This window comes from Thalassophryne amazonica, chromosome 1, assembly GCF_902500255.1.
Source record: "Thalassophryne amazonica chromosome 1, fThaAma1.1, whole genome shotgun sequence".
NCBI classification, from domain to species: Eukaryota; Metazoa; Chordata; class Actinopteri; order Batrachoidiformes; family Batrachoididae; genus Thalassophryne; species Thalassophryne amazonica.
In genome coordinates, this window is record NC_047103.1 from 107,435,687 (window position 1) to 107,460,297 (window position 24,611).

The 24,611-nt window shown below is 41.2% G+C and overlaps 1 long non-coding RNA gene and 4 pseudogenes across 1 annotated transcript; 4 read left to right on the forward strand and 1 right to left on the reverse strand.

Moving 5' to 3' along the window:
- The first annotated feature begins 13,227 nt into the window (after positions 1 to 13,227).
- On the forward strand, positions 13,228 to 14,770 carry LOC117512903 (annotated as a pseudogene).
- A 295-nt stretch (positions 14,771 to 15,065) lies between these two features.
- LOC117512892 lies at positions 15,066 to 16,454 on the forward strand (annotated as a pseudogene).
- Positions 16,455 to 16,481: 27 nt separating this feature from the next.
- On the forward strand, positions 16,482 to 18,427 carry LOC117511166 (annotated as a pseudogene).
- A 2,702-nt stretch (positions 18,428 to 21,129) lies between these two features.
- LOC117512916 lies at positions 21,130 to 22,433 on the reverse strand. The gene is made up of 2 exons (XR_004561419.1): positions 22,297 to 22,433; positions 21,130 to 21,437 (listed from the first exon to the last, which is right to left on the reverse strand). It is a non-coding gene; the product is annotated as an uncharacterized LOC117512916 (long non-coding RNA).
- Positions 22,434 to 22,576: 143 nt separating this feature from the next.
- Positions 22,577 to 23,455, forward strand: LOC117511253 (annotated as a pseudogene).
- The last annotated feature ends 1,156 nt before the right edge of the window (positions 23,456 to 24,611 follow it).

Sequence of the window (24,611 nt, forward strand, 5' to 3'; positions counted from 1 at the left end):
TCCGGTTTTTACTGTGAGGCGCCTCGTGGGGTCTCGGCGGCGTGGGAGGGGGGTGCAGTACTTGGTGGACTGGGAGGGCTACGGGCCTGAGGAACGCTCATGGATCCCCTCTCGTTTTGTTTTGGATCCTGGACTGATCACGGACTTTCACGCTCAGCATCCTGGGTCCCCCGGGCCGTCAGGGGCCGGCTGTTGAGGGAGGGGTCCTGTCATGTATTGTGTTGGCCCTCTATTGTAAATGTGGGGTTTTGGTTTTGGATTTTGTTGCTTTTCTGGCTGGGGGTGCTTTGCTTGGGATTTTCTGGTCTGTATGTCTCTTGGCTGCCTTCTCTGAGCTTGGTGGGGGGGCGGTTCTTTGTGATTGGGTCACGCCTTGTTCTGGGTCTTTCTGCACCTTTTGCTGGGAGTATTTAAACACCACTGGTTGCACCGGGTTTTTGCCTGATCGTTGTGCCCTGTGCCATTGTTTCAAGCTCTGTACCTCGCTCTGTCTAAGTCCTGCTTCCACCTTGTGTTTTGACCGCCTGCCTGTGTTTTTTGACCACGCCTTTGCCTGATGTTTTGGATCTGTTTGCTTTTCTTGGACTGCCTTACTGTGTACCGTACCCAGTTAAGCCTCTCAGTAAACGCTTCCTTGAACCAGAGCTACTAAGTGAGTCCTGCATTTGTCTCCTGCCTTCTTTGTCTGACACTCCTGATAGCTGGAGTTTATTTATTTATTTTAAATATTTAATAACTAACGTTTTTTTCTCTTTTTTTTTCAGCTCACGCTGGTGGGAAAGCATCTATTTTCCACCGACACACCAAGCTCGAAGATATTCTGAGCTGGAATTAATTTCATCTTGCAACTTGTTGGAAAATGTGTATTCTGTTTTTTGTTTTTGTTTTTTTCTTATCCCGATGGAACGGGAGAATTCATTTTGAAGAGGTATATTAATTGATTGTTTTTTTAGGTAGATTCATCTTGGCACATTTTTTTTTTAAAGATGGAAGGAGAGAATTCAGACCGGGAGAATAACTTCGGACGGGTATATAAACGCTTCAATAATCGACTCAGCGGGGAGCGCTCCTGGAACAGATGGTCCATTAGCTGAGGTGTTAAATTCGCCGCCTCGAAATAACACCGAGTTCGGAGAGAGACTTTTAAGCCAAGTTCGTTTAACACCGCTAAATGAAGCTCTTAACAATTTGGCCGCTGAACGGGAATCGGAAGGACATTAACCCTCACATCATTTCTGCGATTAACGCATTAAATTCGCCGGTCCAGTCTGTGAGTGAAGATTGCCCTGATTCACCACACACCCCGCCTCGACATGAGTCCGGAGACAGAGTTTTAAACTGAGTACGCCTGACTCCTTTGAATGACGCCGTAAACCTCCTCGCTTGCGAAGTTAATCCTCACGTCCAGTCCGCGGTAGATGAATTAAACTAAATGCCTAACAACGCTTTTTCACCTTTAAGAAGTCCCTCCCCGTGCAATGCGTGCGGAGAAGATATTTTAAACAGAATGCGTTTAACTCCAATAAACACTGCAATCTCTGTTTTGATGGAAAGCGTCGATGATGCAGGAACTCGGTCTAGCTGCCATTCTCCTATGACAGGCGGTGGGGCTGCTAACGTCATCAGGAGACTGGCTTTTAACAATATCGAAATCAGGCAACCTCTAAATTTCCACCATGCTGATGAAATTCCCAACTACGCTGAATTTTATCGTAACGTCATTGGGACTCTTCAAAACTCAGTCAAAAAGGCTTTAACACACGCCAGGGTCGGGGACTTTATCCAGATGGAAATTCGTGGGGACTCATTTTACAACGAGGCTGCTTTGATCAGCTCATATAATGATGGAGCCGATGTGACAGCCTTCCAAAATCTGCTAGAACAATTGATACAATCGAATTCCAGTGTTTTATCCGACGACTCTCTGGAATTAGTGGTCCAAGTCATCCGCAACCAGAATGGTGCAGGGAAACGCAGAATAGATGACCTCCTCCATCACGAGGTTCTGAAGAAAAAAATCCAAATGCCTTAATATCGTGTATAATCCTGACTTTGAAACGTATGTCAATAATGACGGGGAACACGTACCATTTTACATCAGCGCTGTAACAAACACTGGGGATTTTTGGAGCGCGTGGGGGTCAGACTGCGTAGCCCGGTTCTTTAAACATTTTAGAATGAGAAAATTCAAAGAATACTTGTTCATCACTCACAACTCAAAAGGTTTTGACGGCTATCTGCTTCTAAAGTATCTAGTCGAGCAAGGCGTAACCCCCGCTGTGATTATGACCGGGAGTAAACTATTACTCATGACAGACGCCATCTTTAAACAGATATATATAGACTCGTTATCTTTCCTCACAATGCGCTTGGCTCAAATGCCGAAAGCCATGGGAATCCAGCTGAAAGACGAAATCGCATGAAAAGGTTACTTTCTGCAGCTGTTCAGTTCAGAAAAAAATCTGAACTATGTCAGCCTATACCCTGACTCTGCAGCTTATGGGGTCGTCAATATGTCAGAGGGAGAAAGAGAGGAATTTAACGCGTGGTACATGAGCAAAAAAAACGCAATTTTCGATTTTAAAGCCGAGCCCGTAATGTATTGTGATAATGACACAAAAATCCTGGCTGCAGCCTGTTCCAAGTTTATGTCAGAATTCATCGCTGAAACATGCGCGGACCCATTCACCTGCGTCACAATTGCCTCAGCGTGTATGAAAGTCTTCCAAACTAACTTTCTTGCTCCAAAAACGCTGGTGATCCCCTCTGCCGACAATTACTGAACGATGCATAAAAAATATTCGGACGTTGCCGTGCAGTGGTTAGAATGGGTTTCTGAGGCGCAAAACATAGCCATCGATCACGCTCTAAACAGGGGTGAGAAAAAAATAGGGTGTTATTATGTTGATGGGTATGCTCAGATTGACGGGCGGATAAAAGTGTGGGAGTTTCTCGGGTGTTTTTACCATGGGTGTCCTTCATGTTTTACACAGCACAAAATAAACCCGCTCACAAACACCTCATTTGGAGAGCTCCATGCCGCATGTCAGGAAAAAATAGCCTTTCTGCGGGCTATGCCGGGCGTCACCCTCAGCGTAATTTGGGAACATCAGTGGCTTGAAATAAGGCAGAGGCATGACAGCGTTCGGCGTTTCCTCAGCCGCAGGGGGTTACCGGCTCCCCTCGAACCTCGCGACGCTTTATACGGAGGTCGGACTTGCGCGTCCCGTCTGAGGTACACGGCTAAGCAAGATGAGAGGGTCTATTACGTCGACGTGACCTCGCTGTATCCTTACATTAACGTAAATTCATATATCCCACGGGGCATCCGGAAATTATTGACAGAAATTTCTGAGACCCCAGGACTTATTTCGGCCTCATCAAAGCCGTCGTGTATCCGCCCCGGGGGCTAAAATTCCCCATCCATCCGCACAGAACTCCTCATGGTAAACTGGTGTTTACTCTGTGTTGCACCTGCGCTGATGAAAATAATCAAGCAGGAGTGTGCACACACAGTCAGCAGCAGAGAGCTCTGTCTGGGACTTGGACGACCCCGGAATTCCACAAAGCTCTGGATACAGGCTACATTGTAGCTAAGATTTTTGAAGTCTGGCATTTTGAGGAAAAAAGTGATAAAATCTTTGAGGGGTACATAAACACCTTATTAAAACACAAGCAGGAAGCCTCCGGTTTCCCTCCTGAATTTGATAAAGACCCCGAGAGCAGAGAAAAATATATCACGGACTACTGGCTGAATCAGAAGATTCATTTAGATCCAGAAAAAATCACTCACAATCTTGCAAAACGACAGATGGCTAAGATCTGCCTCAAAGAATTCTGGGGGAAATTCGCCCAGAGGTCAAATCTGACACAGAACGCGCTCATGAAAAAAGCTGACGAGCTGTTCAGGTATCTGTTTTCTGAAGAGTATGAGGTCACTTATCTAAAATTCCTCAGCAGTCAGGTGGCTACGGTTCAATGGAGGTACGGCCCGTGGTACGTCAGCCGACCGGGTAAAGCCGTCAATATTTTCATCGCCGCATTTACAACGGCGTACGTGCGTTTGACCTTGTACTGTTTTATGGAGGCTGTGACAAATCCTGACAGGATTCTGTTTTATGATACCGATAGCCTGATTTACGTTTGTAGGCAGGATGAAACCCCGCTGCCTACCGGTAATTATCTGGGTCAGCTCACCGATGAGTTACGCTTATAAAACCGCAGGAGGTAAAACGGTCATGCGTGTGAAGGGGATCACTCAAACCCATGAGAGCTGTCAGAAAATAAACTTTGACAGCGTCAAAGATCTGGTCGAGGGTTATATAAAAGACCCCGCCCTCGCAGCATCTATCAAAACACCGCAGCAGGGAATTAAACGTCATAAAACCAGTTTCAGTCTGACAAATGTGTCATTTCAAAAATCCTTCAGGGTGGTGTATGACAAGCTGCGTCTTTTAAAGGACGGGGAAACCGAGCCGTTCGGGTTTTTTGAAACATGTCTCACTCTGGAAATACAGTGGAGTTTGACCCCAGACTTCAGCCCCCATTCTCCTGTCTCATCGTTGGACCGAGTGGTTCGGGAAAGACTGTGTTTGTGAAAACATTGCTGGAAAATTGTAGCCACGCTATGAGATATGTGCCTGACAACATTGTATGGCTGTATACGTCTGAACAACCTCTGTATTCTGAACTGAAGGTGAAGAATAAAAATATTAATATATTAAGAGGACTGCCTGACTCGTTTCTGGACGACAGCCTTTTCCCTGAGGGTCAGAGCCATCTGGTTATTTTGGACGATCTCATCTTTCAAGCAATGGATCATCCTGAAGTTGTAAGAATTTTTACCCAGTACAGACATCATCGGAATATGAGCGTCATCATGATCACACAGAACGTGTTTCATAAAGGGAAATACAGTCGAACCATCAGCCTGAATTGTAATTATATGGTGCTGTTTAAAAACCCCAGAGACAAGTTACAGATGAACATTCTGGCTCAGCAAATGTTTCCCGGCAGAAAACAATTTTTTTTGGAGGCTCTTGATGATGCTACGAGCGGACCTTACGGGTATTTATTACTGGATTGCACGCAGGAGTGTCCAGATCAGTTCAGACTGAGATCGGGATTACTCCCGCACGAGTGGCCCGCGGTTTATTTACAGAAAGATAAACGGATATGAGCTCTCTTTTAAAAAGGAACGCCCCCGCTCTTAAAACGCTAATCAAAGCTGGGGCGAGGTAGCGGCAGCACATCTTGAAGACGTGCAGGCCGAAGCTTCTGAAAACTTTATCCGAGATCGCTTTGAATATATTAAAGGGGAATATCGCCTTGAGCGACGTGCCTTGAAAAAATGAAAAAGAGTTTTACGTCTTCTGGCCGACAGAAAAAACAGTTACAAAAGGAAGCAGGGAGCGCTGATTCAGACGGGCGGCTTTCTCCTGCCTCTGCTCGCCGCGGCCCTGCCCACTATAACGAGTCTAATACTGCCCAGAGGATAATGGCCTTCAAAGCGGCACAAAAGATGTTTTTACTGACTCCTCAACAGCTGCATCAACTCGGCCATCCCGTCCAGCCGAGCGGAAATAGCATCAAACGGCCGAAAATGATTTAGACTCGCAAATGCGAGCCGTGCTGGAGGAACGTACTCACTCCCCTTATGAAAAAATTAAAAAGTATGAGGCTTTGCTGCAGTGTTATTTAAATCTGATCAAACAGGGGGAACTTGAGTCGCATGTTTCAGCCCCGCAAGAGACGCGTCACTAAACAACCTGAGGAGGAGGAGGAGGGGGAGGTGTGGGATGAGACTGTCACAGAGGTCCTGAAGAACATTCCCTCCAGAGATCGTAGGAACGCTGAATATATTATGAGGAAACTGTCAATGGGTGATACGCGCTGGAGTCCCCCCTACAGGCTGGGAGAAGTTCCTCAATACTTTACAGGAGCAGAACATTCCAGTGGCGTGCGTATCAAACCCGCAAGCCCGCGAACAGTTTCAGAAGCTTAAAAAAGGACGGAGCAGCTCACCGAATGAAATCCTTCTTTCAAATAAGTCGCCGGCCAGGAAGAAACTTAAGAAAAAAAAAGACTTCCAACGCTGGGAAGGTTTCTCGCCATAAAAGGAGGACGTGCGTGTCAAATAAAAAAAACTGAGTGGATATTATGATGAAGATTTTTTAATAAATTACCGTCAGACATGTTTTTTCTACCTTGTTACTAATAAAACACCGACTGAAACTAATCACCGGTCTTCATCACTTTTAATCGGCAGATGGTTAAAAACAACTTTCAACATCAACACTTCTGTATATAATAACAACGTTTTAAATTATGCAAACGCGATGAAACTTTAAAGGTATGTTCGGGAGACCATTTTCTACACATCTGGAACATTTTTTCACAAAAAACACATAAAAAAATCAAAGGTCAAAGGTCATCGCTTCATTCTGCGCTTAATAACAGCGCATCAAAGCGTGCAGATGGGAAAAAACTTTAAAGATATGATCGGGAGGCCACTCTCTCACATCCAACTCGTTTTCAGGCGAAAAAAGATAAAAAAAATTTAGGATCAAAGATTAACACTAGCCGTGACCATTTTTAAACGCGTGCAAACGCGATAAAACTTTAAAGGTATGTTCGGGAGACCATTTTCTACACATGAAGAACAGTTTTTCACAAAAAACACACATTAAAAAAACCAAGGTCAAAGGTCAATGCTTCTTTCAACGCTTAATAACGGCGTTTTAAATTATGCAAACGTGATGAAACTTTAAAGGTATGTTTGGGAGGTTGGCCTAAGACAGGGGTTACATTTTCACGCAAAAAAAAAAACATAAAAAAAAATTTAGGATCAAAGGTCGTGGCCGTGACAGAAAAAATCACTCACAATCCTGCAAAACGACAGATGGCTAAGACAGGCTGTGACAATATTTAAACTCATGCAAAGGCCCTGCTAGCTGGTTACAGGAGGTATTGCACCTTTTCTTAAGGCAATAACGATATCTTTTCACAAAATCAGAAACCAAATCATCATTTGCGATAGTATTTTCGGTGTATAAAGACAGCACATCTTGGTACGACTTCCCGACAGCTCTGTTATACAGATAATACACGCAGTGTTGTCCGCATACGTCCGATAGCTCGTGTTGAAGCTGTTTGTTGTGATACAGAATGTTTTTAATGCCGGGGTGATTCTCCAGATACTGCAGGATGCTTGTAAGATAGTATTCAAAGTCGGGGGTGAGGCCGAACGAGTCAAAAAATGTAGGTTGACCATTTTTTTCAACGGTGACCGCTAACCAGTGTTCCCCCGGTAAATGTCTCGGGTGGGTGTTTACAATAAAATATACGGGAGGGTTCGACTTGATCCGGAATAACTCGTCAGACGCGAAAACACCGACGAACAGGTCTCCTATTAAGCCCCTCATAACAGCATCCAATTCCAGGGTGTTCATCAGTAAAAATCCACGAGGACCTGCCGCTTGGAATTAATTTCCAGGAGAGAATCGTAACACGCGTACACTATCAGCATGGTGGGATGCGGAGTTGTGACTCTGAATCTCATCTCAAGTCGCAGGGTCCCTGTCGAGACAAGGCTCAGAGCCCCCCTGTCCTCCTCCGGGTTTAAATTGAAGACGTACAGGGCGTAACTGTGTGCAAAATCCCCCGGTCTATACAGAGAGGTAGGTCCTTGAGGTGTCTCCCCGTTGCCGTGTAGAGATGGTAAAACTCCCTCACAGAGAGTTCGTTGTTAAATTCAGGCTGGAAAGCTTTAGCCGGCAGCTGTCTCCCATTTTGACTGAGTGCGAGGTACTCCAGGTCATAGTGTGCAAAATCAAACGGGGACAGATCTCTTCTCCCGCTGAATGCATTGTGATTCACCATACCCAGAACCACATATTTGGGCATGGTTCCGAAAAACAGGTTCTCCTGGTTGCATATCCTGGAATGGCTGGGGATCACGTAAGTCTTAACGTTGATTCGTGATAACGGGTACACGGCGTTCCCTTTCATGAGAGCCGCGGAGTGACCCAATCTCTTTGCAGGGGATACGGAGACTTTCTTAACGAATAGGGAAGCACCCAGAATTTTCAGCTTGAAAGTAGAGGCCGCCAGCCCCATCAGGCAGAAATCATTGCTGGCTCGAATTAATTTAGCTCTTAGATCAACATTAGTCAGAAGAAGCCTCTCGCAAAAAAATATGTCCGCATGCAGCGGGCCCTGAACTTGAAATTCACGCGATTTGGCGCTAAAGCGTGCTCTGGTAACGAGGCCTTTATTTGGGCCCACGTCATCCACGATGGTCGAATTGTGGTGACCCGGGGTGTCTTTGTAAAACAATCCAGCTGTGAACTGTGATTTCAATGAAGCGGGCGAAAAGTTCAGCAGCGTCTCAATCATAGCCCTGTACGGGTGCATCACGCTGGACTGGGAAATTAGCCGGTCACTCAGAGTCACGTCGACTTGCGAGAAAATCGTGTTGAGAGGGTAATTTATTACCCCCACCCCCACGCGGGCGTCATTAGCCAGGTCAGTCCCGTCAGCGTTTGTAATTTTCAATCACAGATAAAGCATCGTATTATTGAGGTCTAAATACCTCTCACTGTCTCCGGGGATAAAAAATTCGATAGGGCCCGTGTCCGTCAGTGCTGATACTGGACTGACCTCGACGTATTGGCTTTGCTCGATGGACAGCTGGGTCCCGGGGACAGCAAATAAATCCAATTTGCTCTTGGTACATTCTGTTCTGAATTTTCATTGCCAATTTTATTATCCTCTCATGCGTCGGAGGGCTCCCAGTAGAGGAACCATACACTACTTTAGGTCGAGTACAATAATTTACTTCTCGAAATAAATAACAGTGAAATTACCCTACTTAAATTACCCTACTTAATTATACCCTAATTAAGGTCCTAAAATAAACATTATTGCGTTTCCAAAGTCTAAGAATAACCTTAATAGCATATCATCTTATACCTGTCTGAGAAATCTCAGGTACATTTCTCACAAGTATCCCCAACCCAGAATGCGTTTAGCACACACTGCGCACTTTAGCCACTTATTACCCTTTATCCCATCAGCCGGGCATTCTTTCTACGGTGCCTGGGGTGTAGAATCATCTCAGGAACATCTCACCGATCATCGCGTCACCTATGGATACCGTGCTCCGATTGAAAGGTGTTAATGGCGATTACCCTTTATCCCATCAGCCGAGCGTTCTCTCTAAAGTGCCTGGGGTATTTTTTTTTTGGTAACCTTTCCCCCGCATTTCAGAGTGCAGAGCGTCAATGATAATCAAGCTGATACATTTTCTCTTGTATTTAAAAATTCAGATCATTCACTTAAACTCTGCAACAAGGGATTGCATATACTGTACTAGTACATAATATTTTCTTTTTCATCAATCATTCCATCATTTTCCCCCCGGGGTGTTTGCGTTTGTTCCCCCAAACCCCCGAACTAGTAAAATTAGGCTTATCTAAAAACCAATCAAACCAAAACCATTTAACAATTCAAATAAATATATTATAAACTTAGGCTTATAAATTTGATCAAATACAATACATCAATAACTTAAATCATATAGGTTTATTAACCAAACGAAGTACTAACTTCCTAAATCACAATACGCTAAAATATATAACAAACACAATCGTTACTCTCTTTGTCCTATAATTCTTTTGAGTATTTCTTTGGCCTAACCTAAAATTAGGCTTAGTTATAACCCTTTATAACTACCTTAATTACTTACATCCTGTATTAATATATAGTTGAACTATCAAAAATGATTACACCACACCTCACACACGAATGTGGTATTTTTAAACAATTTACCATTTTATTCATTTTTAATAAAATTTTTACACAAATAACCTAAAATCTGGCTTAATTCTATAACCTTAATTTATCGAGTTTAACCATTTTTACCCAAAATCTTCTAGATCTTTTTTATGTGACTTGTTTATATCTTGTACTGGTGCATAGATCCCCCACCCCTTTAGCAGCCCACAACAACCCTTAAACCCTACACCCATCATAGACTACCTTAATCCTATATACTCCAAGGACTTCCCATCACACATTCCATTAAAATCTTCCTAAACTTTAAATGCCTATTTCCCTACTTTTACCAATAAGCATATTAAATCCTATATAACCCTAACTGTAAAAATTTGGTCCTAGTTTTATTATCAACTTTTACTAAGATTATACATGCAAATCTCCATCCACCAGTGAGAATGCCCATAACCCTAAAAGACTAATGGAGCAGATATCAGGCACGCACCTGCAGCCCACAACATCTTGCTTAGCCACACCTCCAAAGGACACAGCAGTAACTGATATTAGGCAATAGGTGAAAACCTGATCTAGTTATAGTAAATATAGTTAGTCAAATTCGTGCCAGCCACCGCGGTTACACGAATAACTAGAGTTGATAAACCCAGCACAAAGGGTGGTTAATTTACAAACAGATAAAGTCAAATATACCCACAGCTGTATAAACCTAAATAATAGTAGAAGCCCAATTCAGAAAGAAACTTTATTTCTTTGACACCACGTAAACTACAGCACAAACTGGGATTAGATACCCCACTATGCTTAGTCGTAAACTTTGTTACCACCAGGGCACTACGTGCTACCGCTTAAAAACCAAAAGACCTGACGGTGCTTTACTCCACCTAGAGGAGCCTGTTTCATAACCGATAATCCATGTTTTACCTTACCCTTTCTCGCATTCAGCTTATATACCGCCGTCTTCAGTCTATCTTAAAAAGATCAACACTAGGCATAGTTTAATTTCCTTCAGAACGTCAGGTCGAGGCGTAGCCTATGAAAGGGTGCAAAATGGGCTACATTCCCTTCCAGGGAATATGAAATAAGCACTGAAAAATGCTTAAGAAGGAGGATTTAGAAGTAAGTAAGCTTAGAATAGCCTACTGAAACCAGCCCTAAAGCATGTACATACTGCCCGTCACCCTCTCCATCTAATTACTAATCCTAACATAAACCACACTCAAAAGGATAAGGGGAGGTAAGTCGTAACAAGGTAGGTGTACTAGAAAGTGTACTGAAAAACAAAGTATAGCTAAAACAAAGCATCTCCCTTACAATGAAAAGATGTCCTCTAATCAGGACTACCTTGACACGCCCAATTGCTAGTCGAAACATATACACATATATAATCACATAAATAACCTAAAAACACTAACAAAATATTTACCTCTTTAGTATAGACGATAGAAAAAGCTAAACGAACTATAGAAAAAGTACTGCAAGGGAATGCTGAAAAAGAATTGAAATAAATATATCAGCACTAAAAAGTAGGCCTTAACCCCCGTACCTTTTGCATCATGGACTAGCTAGTCTAATAAGCACAGACCTCCTTCAGTTTCATCCCCCGAAACTACATGAGCTACTTCAGGCCATCAATTTTAAAGGATTATCCTAATCTCTGTGGCAAAAGAGTAGGAAGAGCCTCAAGTAGAGACGACACATCTACAGAATGTAGTGATAGCTGGTTGCTTAAGAAATGAATAAAAGTTCAGCCTTGTAAACCTTAACTTCACCTGTAGATCCATAAGACTTACAAGAGTCATCAAATGGGGGACAGCCCCTTTGATATCAGAAACAACTGCTAAGCAGGATAAAGTTCATAATTTATAATATTATCATTAGAGTAGGCTTAACACCAGCCACCTTAAGAGAAAGCGTTAAAGCTCAAACCATTAACACCAAATCCCGATAAATTAACTTACTCCCCTTAACCTATTAAGCTACACCACCCTGTGGTAAAAATAATGCGAGTATGAGTAATAAGAGGCACATGCCTCTCCTCGCACCACTGTTCATCACCCCCGAACATCGACTGATACTTATTCGGCCTCCCACCAGAGAGCATTAAAAACTATATAAACTACTAGATAACTTATTTTACTAAACCATAAAACCTACACAGGCGTGCATCAAAGGAAAGATAAAAAGAAAGTAAAGGAACTCGGCAAACAAGAATCTTGCCTGTTTACCAAAAACATCGCTTCTCGAACTTATAAGAAGTCCCGTCTGCCCTGTGATAATATTTAACGGCTGCAGTAACATAACTGTACAAAGGTAGCGTAATCACTTGTCTTTTAATTAAAGACCTGTATGAATGGCATCACGAGGATTCAACTGCCTCTATTTTCCCGTCAATTAAATTATTCTCTTCATGCAGAAACGAAGATTCTTCTATAAGACGAGAAGACCCTATGGAGCTTCAAACAGACCAAGAATATTCACAAACCCATATTCACTTAAAATCTGCTTTTGGTTGGGGCGACCATGAAGAACAACACAACCCTCATAAGGAATGAACCTCCTAAAACACGAACGACAGTTTTAATTAACAGAATTTCTGACCATCAAGACCCAGTACAACTGATTAATGAACCAAGTTACCCTAGGGATAACAGCGCAATTTTCTTCAAGAGCCCCTATCGACAAGAAAGTTTACGACCTCGATGTTGGATCAGGACATCCTAACAGTGCATCCGCAGTTAAGGGTTCGTTTGTTCAACGATTAAAGTCCTACGTGATCTGAGTTCAGACCAAAGCAATTCAGGTCAGTTTCTATCTATAACTTGCTTTTCTTCAGTACGAAAGGACCAAATAAAGAAGGCCAATAAAACATTTAAGCCTTATCCCTAAACAATTAATTAACCTAAAGTGTTAACAAGACATTAACATAATACTCGAGACAATGTTAAGGTAGCAGTATGGGTGATGCAAAGGGCCTAAGCCCCTTCAAAAGAAGTTCAACTCTTCTCCTTAACTATGATTACTATAATTAATTTATTAACTCTTATTATTCCAATTCTTCTAACCGTAGCATTCCTAACCTTAGCCGAATGAAAAATCCTGGGCTACATACAAACTCGAAAAGGCCCAAACATTGTAGGACCCTATGGAATACTACAACCTATTGCAGACGGAGTAAAACTATTTATTAAAGAACCAATTAAACCTTTATCCTCCTCCCACTATCTCTTTCTCCTAACCCCCATACTTGCGCTGTCATTAGCATTACTATTATGAACCCCTATCCCTCTTCCAACCCCCACAATCAACCTTAATCTCCCAGTACTTCTTATCCTTGCCCTCTCCAGTCTTGCAGTCTACTCACTCCTAGGTTCCGGGTGAGCCTCCAACTCTAAATACGCCCTTATAGGAGCCCTACGAGCCGTTGCTCAAACCATCTCCTATGAAGTCGTCTTAGCTTTAATTCTACTTAACCTACTTCTTATAACAGGGAACTTTTCCCTAGCAAGCTTCAGCGTAACTCAAGAAAAAATACCCTTTTTCCTATCCGCCTGACCCCTCGCAATAATATGGTTCACCTCAACCTTAGCAGAAACCAACCAAACACCCTTCGACCTAGCAGAAGGAGAATCCAAACTAGTCTCTGGGTATAATGTAGAGTATGCAGGAGGACCATTTGCCTTATTCTTCCTAGCCGAATATTCCAACATCCTTTTAATAAGCACCCTCACAACAATTTTTTTCCTGGGCACTACCCACTGACCTCTCATACCAGACATCTCTACACACCTTATTATAACCAAAATACTTATTATCTCCCTTTTATTCTTGTGAGTCCGAGCATCCTACCCTCGATTCCGTTATGATCAACTTATACATCTCACATGAAAAACCTTCCTACCCCTTACACTAGCATTACTTCTACTTAATAATTCACTAATTAATACACTACTAGGCACTCCCCCTATAAGACTTGTAGGACATAAACCCACATCTCCTGTATGCAAAACAGGCACTTTAATTAAGCTAAAATCTTTATACTAGATGAGCAGGCTTCGATCCCACAACCTCTTAGTTAACAGCTAAGCACTTAAACCAACAAGCATTCACCTAGGCTCCCCCGCCTGGGGGGAATGAAGGCGGGGGAGCCCCCCGGGGCAAATAAGGGGAGGGACATTCCTCTGTGGACAAATTTACAATTTGCCACCTATCTCGGTCACCTTACTAGAGCCCTAGTAAAAATTATATCGTTTTGTCATAACGAAGTTGTAAGTCAAAGCCTTACGAGCCCTACATGCCTCTAGCCGCCCAACTTAGTTTTCAAGATGCTACATCCCCTCACATAGAAAAGTTATTACTCTTCCATGATTCAGGCTTAATTGTAATTATCTTTATTAGCTCTTTTGTACTTTATATTTTATTCACCTTAACCTCTACTAAAACCTATAATAAATTCATTCTAGACTCTGATGTAGCTGAAACAGTCTGAACTATAATCCCCGCCCTAATTCTTATTTCATTGGCCCTTCCATCCCTACGAATCTTATATCTAATAGAAGAACTAAACTTTCCTTCTTTAACTATTAAAGCTGTTGGTCACCAATGGTATTGAACTTATGTATATACTGATCAAAACAATTTAGAGTTCTCCTCCTATATAATACCAACTAACGACCTAATACATGGAGAGTTTCGCCTTTTAGATGTAGACCACCGTATGGTTATACCTTTTAAAACTCCTGTTCGACTCTTAATTACAGCAGATGATGTAATTCACTCTTGAACCGTTCAAACCTTAGGGGTTAAAATAGATGCCGTTCCAGGACGACTAAACCAAACAGCAATAGTAGCATCACTTCCAGGAGTTTTCTATGGTCAGTGTTCTGAAATCTGCGGCGCAAATCACAGCTTTATACCAATTGTTGTTGAAGCCCTACCTTTACAGTACTTCAAAGACTGAGTAGAGACTCAAAGTGAGTCCTAAATATAAGTCTTAACCGAAACTATGCCTAAGCAATGCCTCAACTTAACCCGAACCCCTGATTAAAATACCTCCTTTTTTCTTGAATTGTTTTAATTATCCCTATAACTTTAATTATAATAAGCACTTATATTAACATACCCAATCTCTCTGAAAATAAAGAAAACTCAGCTCACTGAACTTGAACCTGGACATAGTGTTAACTTAATACAAGCCTAATGACTCTTCCATACTTCCTCCCCTATTCTACTCTAGTTTTAAAATTAATTATATATTAACCAATTGTCCATACATGAATCTTTTTGACCAATTTGAAAGCCCACTTCTTATAGGCCTTCCGTTAATTATTATTGCCCTATGCTTTCCCTTACTTATTATTAAACCTAAATCCTCTCGTTGAACAAAAAAACGCTTCACCACAATTCAAATATATTGAATTAAACAATTTATTATTCAACTTATACAACCTATTAATAAGCCAGGACATAAATGAACGCTTCTAAAACCCTCTTTTTATTCCTAATTTCCATTAATACTTTAGGCCTCCTCCCTTTTACCTTCACCCCAACCACACAATTATCAATTAACCTTGGCTTTGCTGTTCCCTTGTGAATGGCCACAGTCCTAACAGGGTTTTGAAATGATAGCACTAAAGCCTTAGGACACTTACTGCCCGAAAGCACACCACCTCTTTTAATCCCTATCTTAGTGATTATCGAAACAGTAAGTCTACTTATCCGCCCATTAGCCTTGGGCGTCCGTCTTACAGCTAACCTTACAGCCGGACATCTACTTATTCACCTCATCGCTACCGCAACCTATAAACTCCTAACAATCTCTATATTAACTGCTATATTTACCCTAATCCTCCTCGCCCTCCTCTCATTGTTAGAAATTGCTGTTGCTATAATCCAAGCGTATGTTTTTGTTCTTCTTCTAAGCCTATATTTACAAGAAAACGTTTAATGACTCATCATGCACATGCATTCCACATAGTTGACCCCAGCCCATGACCGCTTACAGGCGCCTCATCCGCCCTCCTCCTGACAACAGGCTTAATTATATGATTTCACTATAATTCTTCTAAACTATTACTTATAGGCTTAATTCTTCTTCTTCTTCTCACTATATATCAATGATGACGAGACGTTGTACGAGAAAGCACATATTTAGGTCACCATACACCTCCAGTCCAAAAAAACCTACGTTATGGCATAATTCTATTTATTACATCAGAAGTCTTCTTTTTCCTGGGGTTCTTCTGAGCCTTTTTCCACTCTAGCCTTGCTCCAACTCCTGAAATCGGTGGCCATTGACCCCCAACAGGTATTATACCCGTTAACCCATTCGAAGTTCCCCTTCTTAATACTGCTGTCCTACTCGCTTCTGGTGTAACCGTAACATGAACACATCATAGCTTAACTCAAGGGAATCATAAAGAAGCAATTCAATCTTTAACCCTTACCATCCTTCTAGGCTTTTACTTTACCCTTCTTCAAGCTATAGAATATTATGAAGCGCCTTTTACAATCGCAGATAGTGTTTATGGTTCTACATTTTTCGTTGCCACAGGATTCCACGGCCTTCACGTAATTATCGGCTCAACATTCCTTCTAGTTTGCCTATTACGACTAATCAACTTCCACTTTACTACAACACACCACTTTGGCTTTGAAGCCGCCGCTTGATACTGTTATATTATAAAAGTTATAATATAACTTTTATAACCTGATAAAGTTCAAGGCTCTCTTGTGCTTTAAAGATAGAAGTATCATTTGGCCTTAGGAGTCAACTCCCTTGGCGCAACTCCAAGTTAAAGCTATGAATAATCTCCCACTTACACCATCATGTTTCCTAATAATATTTGTTATCCTTGTACATCCACTTCTCCGCCCACAAACCCCTAACGCCCAGCTTCCCCTCTTAATTAAAAACACGGTAAAAACCACTTTCTTTATCAGCCTTATTCCACTTTTCCTGCTACTTAATAAAGGCCTAGAAAACACTACCACTTGTTTCACCTGAATAAACCTTCTCACCCTCCCTATCCGCATTAGCTTTAAATTCGATTTCTACTCAATTTTATTTACACCCGTAGCCTTATATGTAACCTGATCAATCCTAGATTTTGCTATTTGATACATAGCCACTGACCCCTACATAGACATCTTCTTCAAATATCTTCTTTTATTCCTTAGTACTATAATTATCCTTTTTACAGCAAACAACCTTTTCCAACTTTTTATTGGCTGAGAAGGTGTAGGAATTATGTCCTTCCTTCTCATTGGATGGTGATTCGGCCGAACCGAAGCTAATTCTGCAGCACTCCAAGCAGTGATTTATAACCGCGTTGGAGATGTCGGTTTAATCCTCTCAATTGCCTGAACCGCAACACACCTAAACACTTGGGAACTTAACCAGCTGTTTATTATAAACCAAAAACTAGATATAACGTTACCCCTTTTAGGGTTTATTTTGGCAGCCGCCGGAAAATCCGCCCAGTTTGGGCTTCACCCATGACTTCCATCTGCTATAGAGGGTCCTACCCCAGTCTCCGCCCTGTTACATTCTAGTACTATAGTAGTGGCTGGCATCTTCCTCTTAATTCACGTTAACCCTTTAATATATAATAACCAATTAGCCCTCACAACCTGCCTATGTTTGGGAGCAATCACAACAATATTTACCGCAACATGTGCTTTAACACAAAATGATATCAAAAAAATTATTGCCTTTTCAACCTCAAGCCAACTAGGCTTAATGATAGTTACCATTGGCCTTAATATACCCCAATTAGCCTTCTTTCCCATCTGTACTCATGCCTTCTTTAAGGCTATACTATTTAGGTGTTCTGGCTCAATTATTCATAGCCTTAACAATGAGCAAGATATTCGTAAAATGGGGGGCCTACATAATCTTCTACCAACAACATCCTCCTGCCTTACTATTGGAAGCCTTGCCCTCACAGGCTTTCCCTTCTTAGCAGGTTTCTATTCTAAAGACTTAATTATCGAAACAATAAACATATCTTACCTTAACTCATGGGCTATCACATTAACCCTGATTGCTACTTCTTTTACTACTATTTACTCTACCCGATTAATTTACCTAGTTGTACTAGGCCACCCACGATTTATATCCTTCTCACCATTAAATGAAAATAATCCGACACTCATCAACCCACTTAAACGCCTAGCTTACGGAAGTATAATTTCAGGCTTATTATTTATCTCATTAATTGTTCCAACAAAAACCCCTCCCACGACCCTACCCTTAATAGTAAAGCTAATTACCCTTCCATTAACCTTAACAGGCTTCCTAATAGCCCTAGAACTAGCCTCTTTTACTAATAAGCAAATTCAACCCTCACCTAATTCATCCCTGTTTTCCTTCTCCTCTTCATTAGGGTACTTCCCATCTATTATTCACCGACACCTTCCCAAACTCAACCTCCTTCTTGGTCACCACCTAGCTACCCAAACCATTGACCTCTTCTTCCTAGAGAAAACAGGCCCTCACCTTCTCTCATCCACCAACCAAAAAACAAGCATATACACAAGCAACCTCCAAAAAGGAAAAATCATAACCTACCTACTAGCTCTCGTACTAACTGCCTCATTAACAACCCTAGTAATAAAATACACTCCAACCTAAACTCTACAACATTATGCCTTATAATGATCTCGAGTTTCTCTCGCTTTTAAGCATGTTAATGTACTAATACATATTATGCATGTATTAGGACACTCATTTTTTTCGAACATTAATTGACATTACCCAAGAAACCCATCAAAAAAGTCATATATGACGAATTATTTCCTTGTTAATGACACACCCATTTTTCTCGACATGACTTCCAAGTTTATATAACAACCACATTTCTCGAAATAAATAACAGTGAAATTACCCTACTTAATTATACCCTAATTAAGGTCCTAAAATAAACATTATTGCGTTTCCAAAGTCTAAGAATAACCTTAATAGCATATCATCTTATACCTGTCTGAGAAATCTCAGGTACATTTCTCACAAGTATCCCCAACCCAGAATGCGTTTAGCACACACTGCGCACTTTATCCACTTATTACCCTTTATCCCATCAGCCGGGCGTTCTTTCTACGGTGCCTGGGGTGTAGAATCATCTCAGGAACATCTCACCGATCATCGCGTCACCTATGGATACCGTGCTCCGATTGAAAGGTGTTAATGGCGATTACCCTTTATCCCATCAGCCGAGCGTTCTCTCTAAAGTGCCTGGGATATTTTTTTTTTGGTAACCTTTCCCCCGCATTTCAGAGTGCAGAGCGTCAATGATAATCAAGCTGGTACATTTTCTCTTGTATTTAAAAATTCAGATCATTCACTTAAACTCTGCAACAAGGGATTGCATATACTGTACTAGTACATAATATTTTCTTTTTCATCAATCATTCCATCGTTTCCCCCCCGGGGTGTTTGCGTTTGTTCCCCCAAACCCCCGAACTAGTAAAATTAGGCTTATCTAAAAACCAATCAAAACAAAACCATTTAACAATTCAAATAAATATATTATAAACTTAGGCTTATAAATTTGATCAAATACAATACATCAATAACTTAAATCATATAGGTTTATTAACCAAACGAAGTACTAACTTCCTAAATCACAATACGCCAAAATATATAACAAACACAATCGTTACTCTCTTTGTCCTATAATTCTTTTGAGTATTTCTTTGGCCTAACGTAAAATTAGGCTTAGTTATAACCCTTTATAACTACCTTAATTACTTACATCCTGTATTAATATATAGTTGAACTATCAAAAATGATTACACCACACCTTACACACGAACGTGGTATTTTTAAACAATTTACCATTTTATTCATTTTTAATAACATTTTTACACAAATAACCTAAAATCTGGCTTAATTCTATAACCTTAATTTATCGAGTTTAACCATTTTTACCCAAAATCTTCTAGATCTTTTTTATGTGCCTTGTTTATATCTTGTACTGGTACATAGATCCCCCACCCCTTTGGGCCACACAACACACTCCACCTTCCCTATTTGCACAGCCCAAGAAAACAGCTATTCAAAGAAAGAAGACTTAAACCTCTACTATTGGCCCCCAAAGCCAAAATTCTACTTAAACTATTCTTTGCTATATACGCTAATGTAGCTTACATAAAGCATATCGATGAAAACGATAAGAAGAATGTCTAATTCCAGAAGCAATTAAGGAGTTATCCCCGAAAAAGGATCACCTTGATAGGGTGAAACATGAAAGCACTAATCTTTCTAACTCCTAGAAAAAAAGGTCTTGAACCTATCCCTGGGAGATCAAAACTCCCTGTGCTCCCTCTACACCACTTTCTAGTAAAATAAGCTAAATTAAGCTTTTGGGCTCATACCCCAAAAATGTTGGCCATTCCTTCTTTTACTAATGAGTCCTATAATCCTATCCCTTTTCCTATTAAATTTAGGCCTAGGTACTACTATTACCTTTGCTAGCTCCCACTGATTACTTGCCTGGATAGGTTTAGAATTAAGCACCTTAGCCATTATCCCACTTATAGTCCAACAGCACCACCCATCGCCCATTTCGGCTGAATCATTATTATCATTAAAATTTCCCCAATAATTGCACTTATGACTCTATTTATATAATAATAACATATTCCCTATTTATTATATTTTACCTAAACAAAGCCTACAACATCAATAGCTTAGCCCTATCCTGAACTAAAACCCCAACCATAATAACTTCAATAATTATTATTCTTCTAGCCATTGGTGGACTACCCCCATTAACCGGTTTCCTACCAAAATGACTTATCCTCCAACAATTAGCTAATCATAACCTAATTTTCCTAGCCACCATAACTACACTTTCCTCCCTACTTAGCCTCTTCTTCTATGTCCGACTATCATATAACCTAACACTAACTACACCCCCCAATAATATATCCTTTTCTTTACCATGACGTCTAAACCAACCCAGCCTAAACTTCTCTCTCCCTATCTCCATTTTATTATCTACAATATTACTTCCACTAACCCCCCTCTTAGAAATAATTTTTCTTTAAGCCTAGGTTAGCAAACACTAACTACTTAGGATTTGCAATCCTACATGTAAAACACCTCTAAGCTTCTAAACAGGGGTTAAGGATCATTCGACCAAGAGCCTTCAAAGCCCTAAGAGAAAGTCTTAACCTTTCAACCCCTAAACAACACCGGTGTCAATTACACGTTGAATATTCTCAACTAATCACAAAGACATCGGCATCCTTTACTTAATTTTTGGTGCCTGAGCAGCAATAGTAGGCATGGCCCTCAGCCTACTTATCCAAACAGAACTAACCCAACCCGGCTCACTCCTCGGAAATGACCAAATCTATAACTTTATTGTTACTGCCCATGCCTTTGTTATAATTTTCTTTATAGTAATACCTATTATAATTGGAGGCTTCGGTAACTGACTAATTCCCCTAATAATTGGAGCCCCAGATATAGCCTTCCCCCGAATAAATAACATAAGCTTTTGACTCCTCCCACCATCATTTCTTCTACTCTTAGCTTCCTCTATTGTCGAAAGTGGTGCTGGTACTGGTTGAACTGTTTACCCCCCTCTTGCTGGAAACCTGGCCCATGCCGGTGCTTCTGTAGACCTCGCCATCTTCTCACTGTTGTATGGCTGGGGGGCCTGGCTGCCTTTTTGTTTCTGTCTTTTGTTTTTCCTTCCAGGTGGCTTGCATTTGGGACTGAGTGGCTGTGTTGCTGAGGTTATCAGGACCTCACCCTGATCACCTGCGGCTCGTCAGGACTCACAGCTGAGGTGCATCTATATGGATTGGAACATGGTGGCATTTAAGACTGGAGTATACAGTGTGTATTTGCCAGAGACTCGACCTTGTGACCAGACGGGTGAGATCGTCGTCTCGGGAGCCATCTCATCATCAGTGGATGCAGAGAACGTCCAGGGTTTGATGCACAGTCTGTGAAAGAGGAGGGGGTGAGGTCTCACGCTCATCAGCACACTTCCTGAGGTACGTTAGATTTTGTGACTAACATTTATACAGTCAGTAAATGTGGTGTCCCTCACACCTTTATTATATTGAGCTGTATGTTAGTCATGTATCGGCTTCCACTGCAGTGGAGTTTTGTGAACTGGATGTTCCATGCCTGCAGGTTGGGAAGCTGATTAGTAATCAAGCCAGGAAGTGTTTGCTGTTTGTACACCTTTAAGTGTTCTCTCTGTGTGTAGAGTGTGGACTCACATAATGGTTCCTTCTTTCACAGACTCGGTTTGTTGCGGCCACCTGGGGGGTGTCGGCGGGATCCTTGGGTCCGAACAGCTTCTGGCTCCGGACCGTTAGCGCTGCTGGGAGCGCACCACGCCAGACCGCACTTTCTTTTGTTGTTTTTTGTATCACTGTTATGTATTAAATTCAGTTAGCCTTTGTACCGTGCTCTGCTTATTTCATACTGGGTCCTTCAAACGCTGGTCGGTTCTCCGAGCTGCGTCCGACACATAACACTCACTCCACCTTGCAGGTGTATCCTCCATCTTAGGCGCAATTAACTTTATTACTACAATTATTAATATAAAACCCCCAACTACTACACAGTATCAAACACCATTATTCATTTGATCAACACTAGTAACTACCGTACTTCTACTCTTATCATTACCTGTCCTAGCAGCTGGCATTACAATACTTCTTACAGACCGAAACCTTAATATTACATTCTTCGATCCAGCTGGAGGCGGCGATCCTATCTTATACCAACACCTCTTCTGATTTTTCGGCCATCCAGAAGTTTATATTCTCATTCTACCAGGATTTGGAATAATCTCTCACGTAGTAACATTTTACTCAGGCAAAACAGAACCCTTTGGATACATGGGCATAGTATGAGCCATAGTAGCCATTGGCTTCCTCGGCTTCATCGTGTGAGCCCACCATATGTTTACCGTAGGAATAGACGTTGACACCCACGCCTATTTTACTTCCGCAACAATAGTAATTGCTATTCCAACAGTTGTTAAAGTCTTCAGCTGATTAGCTACTATCCATGGAGGTACTATTTCATGAGACCCCCCCCCCCCCCCTTCTATGGGCGCTCGGTTTTATCTTCTTATTTACTGTTGGTGGCCTCACAGGCATTATTCTAGCAAACTCATCGCTAGATATTGTCCTCCACGACACATACTACGTAGTTGCCCACTTTCATTATGTGCTTTCAATAGGCACTGTATTTGCAATTATGGCTGGGTTCACCCATTGATTCCCCTTATTCACAGGCTACACCCTGAACAACTCACTCTCAAAAGTCCAATTCTACGTCATATTTATCGGCGTTAATCTCACATTCTTTCCTCAACATTTCCTAGGTCTAGCTGGGATACCACGACGTTACTCAGACTACCCAGATGCCTACACTTCTTGAAACCTAATTTCCTCAATAGGGTCTACCATTTCATTAACTGCAACCATTCTACTTCTATTCATTATTTGAGAGGGCTTTTCCTCAAAACGCAGAGTCCTTACCGTTCAACTCATACCTACCAATGTAGAGTGATTAAACAACACTCCTCCTCCATATCACACTTTCGAAGAAATCCCCTTCGTCCTCTCTCCTAAAAGTAGGCTTCTTAACCTCATTCCTATGGTATTACTAACCCTGTCTTTATAGACTACCCACTACAGTAAATATAGTTTAATAAAACACTAGATTGTGATTCTAGAAATAGGAGACCAAATCTCCTTATTCACCACTTTACTTTCGCCTGTGCCCCAACACCCTTATTTTATATATGTACCATGACACAATCCTCGAGTTATCTCTAACACTACAAATAAAGTTAAAAATAATACCCACCCTCCAATTATTAGTATTTTACCACACAACCCATACATTTCCCCTACCCCTACATCACCTAATAAATTACTTAATTCACAGCTGACATCCAAAACCCAAACTTCATCCAACCATCACTGTCAAAAAACCCCTAAAATACTAACTACAAAAACTATATATAACATTCCACCATATAGTGTTCCCCCTAATGATACTTCAGGGAATGGATCAGTAGCTAATGCTGTTGTATAAACAAACACGACCATTATCCCTCCCAAATAAATTAAAAATAACACTAAAGATAAGAAAAACTCCCCAACCTCACTCAATAATACACAACCCATGCCAGCAACAACTACTAAACCCAGCGCTCCAAAATAAGGAGAAGGATTATAAGCCACTGCTGCCACTCCCAAAACCATTATAATTACTACTAAAATCGTTATATATGCCATTATTCTAACTAGGACTTTAACCTAGATCTATGACCTGAAAAATCACAGTTATAATTTAACTATTAGAACATAATGACACTTCTCCGAAAGCGTAACCCACTCCTAAACATTATTAATAAAACTATTCTAGATCTTCCCTCCCCATCCAATCTTTCCATTTGATGAAACACTGGGTCTCTCCTAGGATTATGCCTAATTATACAAATAATCACCAGCGTTTTCATTGCAATACATTATATCCCAGACACAGCTATGGCCTTCCCATCCCTTGCACATTTAACCCGTGATGTTAACTACGGCTGATTTCTTCGTAATCTCCATGCCAACGGAGCCTCTATTTTCTTCATTTGCATATACCTTCACATTGCCCGAGGCCTCTACTATGCTTCCTATCTTAATAAGGAGACCTGAAACATTGGAGTAATTATTTTCCTAATAACAATACTAACAGCTTTTATAGGTTACGTCCTTCCATGAGGCCAAATGTTCTTCTGAGCTGCAAAAGAGACAATAAGAGAAAATATCTCCGGACAACC